This window comes from Delphinus delphis, chromosome 7 (genome assembly GCF_949987515.2).
Source record: "Delphinus delphis chromosome 7, mDelDel1.2, whole genome shotgun sequence".
Lineage (NCBI taxonomy): Eukaryota > Metazoa > Chordata > Mammalia > Artiodactyla > Delphinidae > Delphinus > Delphinus delphis.
The window spans coordinates 81,606,403-81,619,363 of NC_082689.1; the positions used below are offsets into that span (position 1 = coordinate 81,606,403).

The window sequence follows — 12,961 nt, forward strand, 5'->3', positions numbered from 1 at the left end:
TTAAGATATCTAATATAGATGATAAGACTGCATTTGTTGTCACATTTAACATATCATAGACATTCAATACATTGGTAATGTTAATAAGACTAATGTTTGTATTGAAAAAAGCTGATCTGGATCACAAAATTCACTTCCTATTTTACTAACCCCATCTTTGGTAGTCAAAATCACTGACTTCTACAACTACCCACTTTGGGTTAGGAGCTATGACTACATACCTCCATAGCACATTGTGCTTACTTATATCATATTTATTATATTGCATTGTTATGGTTCAGTCAGCTTGTCTTAAGCAACTTGAGAATGGGAACTATATCTTCTATGTCTGCAACATTAATCCAATTACAGAACCTGGCGCACATGTGCATGAATTATACTTAATGAATGAAAGCCAAAGCAGCTTTTCCAACTGGGCATTCAATTACTAAGGGTAAATTTAATACATTGATTTTTTTTTAATAGGAAGATCACTAGATGTATAAGAGAGTCACAACGCTGGTATCATGGGAAAAAAAAATCACTTTTCTATTCCCAATTGAACGATTTTTTTGAACCGACACCAGTGAGGAGATTAGAGGACCAAAAATGGCTTTCACAGGAAGTATAAGAGGATGATGAAACCACCTGAAGTATACAGACCTCAACTTGAGATTCTGTGCCTTTCCTTCCCACTCTAAACTATGAATTTCTTACTAAAAGATCAGAGAGTTTAGAGAAGCTTTAGCAAAATTTTGAAAATCTTGAAGTTCTGGAATTAACCTAGTATTTACAGCCTAGCTTCCCAGAGCATTTTTTTTTTCTCCATCTGCTGGCTGTTGATATGGTATAACCTGATATTCAGATTACAGAAACACAAGAAGAATGAGTTTCTCTTTTTAAATATGTTACGATAAAATCCTGGTTTCAAATCTTGGTGTGAGACAGTTATTCTCTTGCTAAAAAAATGTGAATGAGAAAAAAAGTAGGTCAACATTGATGCTGAATCCTTTCTTATGTAGATAAGAGCACCAAGATTTAATTCTATAAAATAATTTTACATGATGACACAGGACCATTTTCTCAGAGAAATTATATGGTTGTTAAAAGGGCAAGAATATTACTGACATGTTTTATTCAATACATTTTGAATGTAGACTATAAAATTCTTGGTGGAATTAAAAAAAATAAGATTCAACAGAAAAAAAATCATTTGCTGAAATGCTTATATGTTTACTTTTACTTAGAAAGCCATTAAATGTTCTGTGAGAAAACAATCCTTCATCTCTCTCAATATTTATAACGTTAAGAATAAGAATATGCCTTCTTGGGACTTCCCTGGTGGTCCAGTGGTTAAGACTCTGAGCTTCCGCTGCAGGGGGCACGGGTTCAATCCCTGGTCAGGGAACTAAGATCCCACATGCCGTGCGGTATGGCCTAATAATAATAAAAATATTCTTTCTTACACAGAAACATCAAAACAATTTAAAAATCCTGCTTCAAACATACTCACATATTCACACATACTTTGCCCCTCTTAGTTTACCCCTCTTACACATTTATTTTTGGTCTAGACTCTTGGATTCAAAAATTATACCAGCTGATATCTGAATCTATTACAGTCTTTGTCTCCTGATTATCTATTAAACGGAAAATATCTTAAAAAAATTAAACCACAGAACAATTTAGTCCTCTGGATTTTACTCTGACTTGCCAACTTGCAATGTCAACTAACTCGCAAATGTAACTTCTGAAAAGAAAACAAGTATTAATTAGTGTATAAAGACTATATAGCTTATGTGTCCAAAGAAGGCAAGATTTATACTTTGAGAAGGATAAAAGAAGTAAAACATATTTTTACTTCCTTTATGTAAATATACATATAATACATGTAAATAACATACATAACGTAAATATACATATTGTGCCAGGTTTTAAAAAATGGCAATGCACACAAAATATTTAAAAGGATAATTTAATGATTATCCCACTTAAAAAATAAAACATAGTAATATATGACACAAAGAAAATATCAAAAACCAGGTAATTTTTTTAGTAGAAAGTCTTTTTAGAAAAACCTTTCTTAATTTAATACATAAACTATCACCTTTATAGAGCGGTGACAATGATTACAAAATATAGAAGGCAAAAAAGATTACTGGACAAAGCTCTTGTTACACTTGAATTAGCCACATAAAGTGGAGGATGAGGAATAAACAAGCGTGTGGCAGGTGGGGTGGAGGTTGGGAAGAATGGATGTAGTCTAAGTTTTATGTGCGTCTTGAAATAGCTGTCCATTGTACATTCTCCAAGTGCATTCACTTAAAATATTAATACCCTGAATTCACATGGTACATTTAACATAAAGAATTTAACATGAGGGACTTCCCTGGTGGTCCAGGGGTAAAGAGTCCACCTTACAATGCAGGGGACATGGGTTTGATCCCTGGACAGGGAACTAGGATCCCACATGCCGCAGGGCAACTAAGTCCGCATGCCACAATTACTGAGCTCGCGTGCCTCAACTAGAGAGCCTGTGTGCCACAAACTACAGAGCCCACGAGCTCTGGAGCCCGCACGCCACAAATAGAGAAGAGAAAACTCGCCCACCACAACTAGAGAGAAGCCCGCGCTCTGCAAGGAAAGATCCTGCGGGCCTCAATGAGGATCCCGTGGGCCATAACTGAGACCCGATGCAGCCAAAAGTAAATAAAATAAATAAATAATAAATAAATCTTAAAAAAAAAGAACTTAACATGGCTCACAAATACACTATTAATTACCTTTTCTTGAGAGAGGGGGATTAATCACCATATTAATTTAGGTTTATAATTTTATCAATTTGGACAAAGAGCAAGGAATACATTTCCAAGGTTTGGCCTTTTTTCTTAAATACTTGGAACAATTTGACCCATGATAATGAAACAGGTTTTAACTCTCAGTGGCATACTCGAGTTCAAAGAAGTATTAAAACTTTTTATTTTGGTATAAATTCAAACTCAGAGAAATGTTGCAAGAATAGGATGAGGAACTCTCCAGAAACATCATCCAGAATCCTCAACTGTTTACATTTTGCCCCATTTGTTTTGTCATCTAAGTATCTTATCTATTTATCTAATTTCTTATTTTGAGAGTAAATTGGAGCAATGTGCCAATTTACCTCTGAAAACTTCAGTAAGCATTTCCTTAGAACATGGGCATTCTCTTATATAATTTTTGAAATCAAGAAATTTAATATATGTAACTCACAGTTCATATTAAATTTTTGATAACTATTAAATAATGCCCTTTTAGCATTTTATACTTTTTTAAAAATCCCCTGGGCCAGGTTCCATTATCACACATTACATTTAGTTGTTAAAGATTCTTTAGTTTCCTTTAAAATGGAACTTTTACTTGGCTTCTCTTTGTCTTTCTTGATCTTGACATTTTTGAAGAATGCAGGCCAGGTATTTTGTTAAATGTCCCTCATTCTGAGTCTGTCTGATGTTTCCTCATGATTAGCTTTGCGTTATGCATTTTGGCGGGAATACTACAGAGGTAATGCTGTGTGCTTTTCAAGTGCATCATATCAGGAGGCACATGAAATGTCAGTTTAATACAATATTGATGGTGTTAAATTTCATCAGTTTGTTAATGTGATGTCCACTGGTTTCTCCACTGTCAAATTATTGTTTCCTTTATAGTTAAAAAGTTATTCGTGGGGAAATATTTTATGTAAAGTTTTACCCACTAATTTTAGCATCCCATTGATGGTTTTCTAACTCCATGATCTGATCTCTTGTATTAGTTGTCATTCTAATTTAAGAAAGAGCTTTCTCTTCTCTCTCATTTATTTATTTATTCATTTAATGGTTGGATTCTTATTTTATTCAGTGTGTTATAATTCATTATCATCATTATTTATTTTGATGCTCAAACTGTCTCAAATTTGGCCAGTGAGAATCTTTTCAAATGGTCTCCTGTCCCAAATATTTTTTGCAACTAAATTTTCCTTAAGAAAATCCCAACCATTCTACGTTCCACTCTACCTCCAAAGAAATAAAATATTTTTCCTTTATTTTTGTTGTTTTTAATAGCAGAGAGTTACTATGTCATATTCAAAAATGTTTTAGAAGAATATGCAATGACACATGACACTGATGAACTACTAAATTAAGTGACAAAAACCAACACGGTTTCTATTTTGGAAAAACTGTTTCTTCTTTAGCTATTATTTCCTTAGAGTTGTAACATGCAATTTTTTAAAGTAAAAAATAATATGTTCATGATTTTAGAGTATTTTATCTAGAAATCATAAAGACCAATACTATATAACAACTTTAAAAATCTTTAACACTCTAAAATCACGCATATATTATTTTTAATTAATTAAAAATTAAAAAGATCTAATTAAACGTTGAGCTGTTATAAGATAATGCTGTAACCTAGGACATTTTTCAAATAGCTCTGGTCCCTCACAAGCACATGGTAAAGTTCTTTGCTTATAAAGAACTTATACCGTCCTCTTTCTTGTAAGGAGAAAAATGTAAATATATAATTTAGAATAATTGAATATAACATTTCAGAATTACAAGGAATTTTGGAATATATTTAGTCCTGTATTTCCCAAACTATGTTTGGAAGATCACTTAAAATATAGGGTAACAGAAACTTTTAATACTACATCCATCTTTTGGAAATTCACATTAATATTGGGTACAGAATGAGCACAGAACTTAGAATTTTTTAGAAGTTCATTCTTAATATCTAGCTGGGAAGTGGTAATCTCTTCATTTTTCAGAAGAGAAATATCTTTTATAATGCCTCATAGACAGCTGATGGCAGATCCAGAACAGAAAGTACAAATCTCCTGGCTACTGGCAGTTCTGTGTGTCTTGTTAACACAAGACCACTTCAGGACCCTTTTAGTTGGAGTCCTCTTTACCAAGAATTACTAAGAGCACAATATAATTGTTGTGAAACATGCTTTGATGCTCTTATTAATGAATAGTGATTGCTGCCCCAAATATGGGATCAGTGGTTCTGTGTTGTAGAGCCTAGCTTATATAACTCAACACAGTAAGTGACCTTTAAAAATAAGTTGCTATAGTGATTTCCTATTTGTCTGACTATACAGATAATAATGTGAGCCCTTCTTGTATCAAAGACTGGATCTTGTGCGAAGTTGAAACAACTATATTAGTAAATATTGGACAAATTCATTCGTTTATTCAGCATATATCCTACCTTTTAAAAATGGCTTTGCAACAGCTTATTGAAATACTTATAAAACAAGACAGTTAGTTTCCCAAACTGGTGTCCTGGAGAACACAGCTCTAAAAGATGGAACTTGATATGATGCAAAATAGTGTTCCAGGTCAAACATGTTTGGGAATGGTTGGGTTTACAGATTTCTTTTTTCCAGGACTACTAAGAAACTTTTACATGATAAGGGCATTATGCATTTTCAAGAAAGAAAAATATGAAGAATATATACATATGTGTGTGTGTGTGTGTGTGTGTGTGTGTGTGTGTGTGTATTTTCACTTTCCAGATTTACTTGACAAGTGATATTTTCTTCCAGCCTTCATGATACACCTTTTAGAAGACTGTTCCATGAAACACCAGTTTGGGAAATACTGATTTGGGAAAAAGGACGAGCAAATTCATCCAGGAGCTGGAGACAAATCAGAGCTCGGTGTACTGTTCAATTATAATAAGTATCTAGTCCTGATATGCCTCCCATTCCCACTCCCCCAAAAGATATTAATATGCTGCACCCACACTTTCTGTTAGAGTCCTGGTTCCGGGCCACTCTCTTGTATTTGCTTATTGTTTATTTGTTTACTGCATCTCATTCTACCCAGCTTTGGCCAAACCTGGTTGTATTCCTTACTTATTTCTGCCTCTCCTTGTACTTCAGATTGGATTCTAGGCACTGAGTTTCCAGCTTATGGTCTTAGACTTCTCAATACGGATTCTGGTCATCTGCCCTGGTACTCTGTAGTTTTCCCTGGCTATATAAAGAAACCTATGAATTAGTTTGGTAAGCTAATCTCTCTGTCATCAAGAGGACAAACAGGGCTTCCCTGATGGTGCAGTGGTTGAGAGTCCACCTGCCGATGCAGGGGACATGGGTTCGTGTCCCGGTCCGGGAAGATCCCACATGCTGCGGAGCGGCTGAGCCCGTGAGCCATGGCTGCTGAGCCTGCGCGTCCGGAGCCTGTGCTCCGCAACGGGAGAGGCCACAACAATGAGAGGCCCACGTACCGCAAAAAAAAAAAAAAAAGAGGACAAACAAAACTACAGAGCTGATCCTTAGCACATTTGTGCTTTAATTTTCTTAGCTGGGAGTTGCTATGTAATCTGTTATTTCTTCTATTTTATAATATTTTTGCAGTGAGTAAAGAGAAAACAAATCAGATTCTTTCAGTACATACATGACTTGAAAGTCAGTCACCTGTTCAGATGCTTTAATTCATTCAGTGCTTTCCTTTCTGGGTTTTATTTTTTACACAAAAGTATTAAATGGTGAAAGAGCTTTCCACACTGGGAGAATATGGCTTCCTGAATGTGAAAGCTGACTTCTTGAAAGAGATGCTCTACACCAATCTGACAGATGATAAAATAACTTCTGTTGATGATCACAATTTTATACTGCAGACTCTAGATACTATTTTATTTTTAATAATTTAACAGAGTTCACCCCGAATTACGAAATAGCAACAGACTAATTGCACCTTATTGGGGTTAGATTTCAAAATAAGTAGATTACTGTAATTCTAAACACAAGGTAAATAATGGGGAAAAATCCATAATGAGTCTTATCTAGCATGACCTAAAACTTTAAAATGAACAATCATTATTTGTGCCTTTTAAACTGGAATATAAAAGCATTATGTTCTATTAATTGAATATTTTAAAACAATATTTTATGCCAGATTTAAAAATGATTGTGCAGCAATATTAAATGGTGTGCACGTGCACCCTGTAATTCTAGCCTGTGGAAGCAGTTTCTGAGGTTTCACAGTAAATATCAGCAATGCAGCACACTCTACCTCAATTTTCAATATCTAGGTCACATGACTCACTTTGAATACTGTGAATAGGAAAAAAAACAAGCAGGAAGATTTCTGTAGTGCTACCAAGAAATCATAACAACATTCAAATTATGAAAGAAAATAGCATAGTATGGTTTTAAAAATAATTCCTATGTAAAAATAGAAGCTAGTGCCCTGAAAATGAACTTCTGATCTATTATTTAAAATGAATAAAACCATTGAGGAGCGTTATTTACTTAATAAAATGCCTTTTGTTTTTACTACTCCCTCAGATGTGTGTGTGTGTGTGTGTGTACGTGCACACACTGTATGTGTGTGTGAGCACTGAACAGTCAGAAAGAGACAAGAAGAAGATACTGAAAATTTCCAGTTACAATAAAGGCAAATAGGTATGACAATAATGATATCTGAAATTACAATCTTTTTATTTATATAAGGAAACTCAAGGGGTGGACAATATATTTTAATTATGAAAAATGCATAGTGGTTTCCTAATTTCTTTAAGCCACAATCACATAGTTGTAGATATCTGGAGTCTGGAATCTTCTTTACTGTAATTTTTATTATTTTCCTTGAAATCTACTGAATTTATTAGGTTTTGGATTTAAAATTTCTCCTTTCCCCTTCCCCAGGTTATGTGAGAGACAGGAAGTAAATGAGAGACCCTAATAATCTATAATAAAACTCTGCTGCCACTTATAATTTTTATGTATGTATATTTCTTTTTAAGGGATATTCAGATGAAAGCAACTTGTCTAAGTGCATTTTTCTTAATCTATTCAATAACATTAAAGAGAAATCACACATGACAGCACAACAAATTAGATGGGAAATACTAAAAAATTGCATTTAAGTGACTAGAATTTATAAAGATAGAACTTTGATAAAGAAATGATTCATAGTATAAAGACTTGGCTATAATCAATGTATATTTCTTTAACAGCACTAAAGCTTACAAGTATCTTTTAATCAAGTACCCAACAGAGCTGCTTAAGACAACAAGAAAGCAGGAAAAACACTTTTTAGATGTAACATTCCATGAGCTGGCAACAATCCTCTTTAAAGTACCAAAATTTTCATATAGATACAGGTTAGGGGATTTGGATTAGCTAATTTACTCTAGTTATGGAAATATTCTAGAGGTGGTTTAAAAATGGGTCCACAGTATGAAGAAGGGGAAAATGAAATTATATATTTTATCTCATTTAATCATCATTGCCACCCTATGAGATAGTATTTTGATCCTCATAGCTGTCATCTTACTGCAAATAAAGGATTATAAGCTTCTAGAAGTCAAAGGCTGGTTTAAGACTAATTTACTGCTATTATATGCAAAATCACGTTTATATCCAATGATAAAAGAGATAGGTTGGTATTCAGCAACAGATGGAAAGCACTGCTAGAGTAGGTAGAGATTAGATGATTTCTGAAGAAAGTTACTTCTGTTTTAGCCTGGGGAATAATATATTATATAACATATTAATATTTTATGTAATATGATAAATATATTTTGCTTAATATTTATTTCATTAAATATTGATCTATTTATGTCTAAGAACATATATTTATGTCATTATTTTAATAACTAGTTTTATTATCTATCATGTGCTAGGTGCTATAAGCATCATATAATTATATCCAGGAAAACTTAGTCTGTTAGTTTATGCTGCTATACTTCAAATGACATTTGATCTGGTCATTTTTCTACTTACGAACATTCAATGACTGCTAGTTAAAGATGGGAGGTAGACCATACATGTTTTTACTTCTTTTAAGACCTACTAAAATGATAGTAAAGGAATAAAAAATAAGTGACACCACAATGTATGGGGGACAGACCATCAACAGATAAGAGATTTCAAACAATTAATGTGAACAGGAAAATACAGAGAGGAAAATGCTGCGGTGGAGCACAGGAAACCTCAGCCTACAGTAGACATGGAGTGGCAAATGCTAAGATCAGACCCATCCATCTGCAGAACTACAGAGAGGTTCAAAGGCTCGCGGATGCCCAGTGAGAGGGCAGCAATGAGAGCAGCAGTGAGAGGTTGGGCTGAAAACGGGGGGATTAATTTAAGGTTTGTATAAGGAACAGCTGGCACCCACATCCACTGAAGCAAGGCATTCCTAAAGAAATAATCAAAGGGCGCCTCTTGGGGAAAATCAATCCTATGAATAGCTTTTATCTCTGGCATTTAGGGACTCTGGATTGTAATGAATGGGTCCTGTCCTAGCCACCCTAAACACCTGAAATCAGGAAAAGCTGCCTTTGTATGCAAAGCTCCCCATCAGCTGTTTATTTCCTCACTGTTATATATGAACCTGTATCCAAGAATTACCAGATATTTAAAGAAAGCTTCCTGCATAAAAAAGAGGAAAAAAAAAAACCAAAAAGCAAACAGAAAAATGAAGCTGAATTGGAGGCAATGGGTAACTTAGGGAAAAAAGATGAATTTTAAAAAGAACTCTAGCTAGCATCCTCAGGGACAGTGAGCAGACATCATACACAAAATAATATTAGAGATGATTATAATAGTAACGATAATAGCAAATACATATAAGGCTTACTACATTCCAGATTTTATTCTTAACGTTTTATGTTTACAAACTCATTTAATCCTTAGAACTCTGAGATAAGCAGACTATTATTATCCCCATTTCAGATTAGGACAGAGACAGATAATTTAAAATTGCTCAAGGTCACAGAGTTACTAAGTGGGAGACAGGGATTCAAGCTCAGTCTGGCTCCAAAATCTGTGCTCTTAATCACTACCCTCTTCATCTTTAAACAAACAAAGACAAACAAACAAAACTCCCAGAGAATATGAAAGACTCTTGGAAAATGAAAACATAATTTTATATTTCAACCCTCCTATGAATCTCTTTTTTTGGTTTGGTTTTAGGAATTGAGAGCATTGCCTGGAAATAGATTTAAAAAGAAATAGAAAATATTATTATAAAGAAGAGACATTAGATGTTCAGCTCATGTGGTCCTTCACAGAATAACAACAGTTACAGAAGGAAAGAACAAGAAGAAAAAAAAGAAAAAAAGGAAGGACATTACTAAAGAAATAGTACAAGATGATTTTCTAGGGATTAAACTCCTCAGATGAAAGTGCTCACTGAATACAACATGAACAGAAAAAAGCCTATAACATGCACATCATTGGGAACTGAAAACACCAAGAAAAACAAGAATGGACCCCAAAAGTTACCAGAAGGAAAGAACAGATGAGCTACAAAGGACCAACTCAGGCTGGTGTAAATAAATTTTAAAAGATTGTGGAGCATCACCATCCAAGTTCAGTGGGAAAATGATTTGTACCCTAGAATCCCAGACAACCTACAATTCAGACGGCAAGCAGTTAGATAGGCAGCAACTGCTTATCCTCAGCACATTCTTCAAAGTCGGTACTCTTTCTACAATTTTTAACACAATGATTGTTAAGACTATTATAAAAACAGTCAGTTGTAGAAGTGGCACAAAATGTCAGTTTTTAGACTGTGTCTCATGTAGGGCAAGTAGTCGAACGTGGCACCTTTTAATGCTTTTTCTCCCTCTCCAATACTGATGCACAAACCCCACTTCTCCCCTTTCCCCCAGTCAGGCCCTGCTCCCACGCTTGCACCTTCTGATGTTAGAACCTGGATACACTTCTAGTGAGAATAAAATAAAGAACATTGAAACATGTGAAAGTTCAGAAAGTTTATCATCCATATATTCTTTCTTAGAGAGTTGCTAAGGGATATGCTTCATTAAAGGAGGATGTACAACGAAAAAGAAAAAAAATGTGGGTTGAGGAGGAAAGGGAAGCCTTAGGATGACAGTTGTGCAGCCAAAGGATGTAAGGATCTAGAAGAGCAGCTCCCAGGGAAAAGAACAAAAACAAAAAGAGATGCCCAGAATGTTTCACATAATGAAGAGTTGGAAAGAATTGGGAATATGACAAAGAAAAACAATGCAAGAAAAACAAAAATAGGCAATTAGAAATTTTAAGAAAACTGAAAAATGGCCTAAGTAAGGGAATATAACCAAAGAAGACTACTTGGGACTATAATTAATCATTAATTTAAATGATTCTGTATCTGGCACTATTTTAGCCACTGAGATTATAAAAGTGAGGGGAAAAATAGTAAACCAAAAAAATCAAAGAAATTAAAGTACATAATCCTTGTCTCCTTGAAGCTGTAGTCAAGGACAGGGAGAGTGACAATAATTTTAAAAATTAAGTGAAATACAATATATGATTTGTATTAACAATAAGTGCTACAGTGAAAAATACAACAGACAGTAAAACAAGAATCCTAGGTAGGGGAGTTGCTATTTCCGATAAGATGGTCAGGAACAGCCCTACTGAGCAGCTGTCACTTGGGTCAAGAACTTAAGGAAGGGCAGGAACAGTCAATGTGGTCCTGTGGGTGAATGGATGTTCCAGGTAGTGGGACAAGCCCAGGTTGTCTTCCCTCAAGCCCTGGTTCAGGTTTCTGATCCCAAATTTACTACTTACTATTTAATCTCTTATTGACTCAGTTTCCTCATTTAAAATTGGGGATAATAATGGAGTTTTGAGTTAGAATGTGAATTAGAATAGTGACCGGCATATAGTAAACCCTATATAAAGCCTCGTTAACCTTCTTCATGTTATTAGATGATTACGAGAACACTACCCTTTTTATTAGTATTATCACCATTATTATTCCATACATTGGGTGAGTTAAGTAAATGTTTTAGTTTGTTAATTTCCTCCCTCTTACTACCTATTATGTAAATATGTTTTAAAAGAGGGTGGAGTCATTTTAAGAATTTAAGTCACAAAGTTTTTAGAGAAGAGTTAGAGCAAAGAGCTATAAGGATCGAAGGAAATGGAGATTTTGGTAATTGAAAATACATAATTATCCACGAATTCAAAACTTCAGGGCTTTCAAAATAGCCACACTAACCAGTTCATAATTTTACATGATAAGATCGGGCTAGAAGAATGTTTTTAGCAAAGAGTAGTAAATCAGAATTCTCTCAAACATAAATTTCCATGAAAATCTAATAAAAATGAGAGGTGGAATTTATTATCTTTCTAAAAAAATCTTACCCATTTCCCCTGAATAGATGCTCTACACAGTTGAACACAATTTTCAATAGTGATATTACTTTCTTGGGGTTACAATTTTTTAATACGTAATTCCATCTAAGGGTAAATAAAAATACATACCCCCAAAGCAGTAAAAATAAAATAAAGCAACAGTAAATGAAAAGCCTGCCAACGGTTTTCATTTTGGTAAACATTTATCTTAACATTTAAGCTTCAGACTCCTGAGATGACCCTTGGGATAAAATGACAGACTCAAGTCTTGATTCCTTCTGGTATTTCAAACAATACTCCACAAACTAAGGACCATTTATTTTGAGGATAAATGACTGTCTAGGAGGATTAATGTCCTCGGGCTTTGCCTGGGGTCTGTAATCTCACCTAATCATTATTCACAATCACCCAGAAAAGCCTCAAGCTAAAACTGTGATTGCTACTTAGAACTAAATTTGCAAATTCATTAAAAAAAATTCTTTCTTCTTTCATGATTTCATTTTTTTGCTTAATTCATGTGTACCTTTAGACACGAACTGCAGCAAACATTAAAACCTAGAGCAACAGTCAACACGTTTTGGGTGTTGCTTTCTTCATTAATTTATGAAAAAGATAAGCCATCCTTTATTTGAAAACCAAAATAAAATTTATAAATGCATAAATGAATTGAGGGATGCAGCATTCCCTGAAAATAAGGGAATAATCTAGAGTCAAATCATGCCACAAATTTCTTTAATTAGACCTTTCACATTATTTTTCCTTAGGATGTAATTTCTTGCCATCTATCTTGCCAAAACTTTCCATTCCTGCTTTATCTCTAGGATTGACTGCTGGAATCCTCTCTCTGTTCTTCCAGTAACT

At 34.2% G+C, this 12,961-nt stretch overlaps 1 protein-coding gene across 1 annotated transcript in view; it reads right to left on the reverse strand.

Moving 5' to 3' along the window:
• The window catches only part of MBD5 (methyl-CpG binding domain protein 5), a 402,522-nt gene that overhangs the window by 123,416 nt on the left and 266,145 nt on the right, over positions 1 to 12,961 (reverse strand). The window lies entirely within an intron of this gene.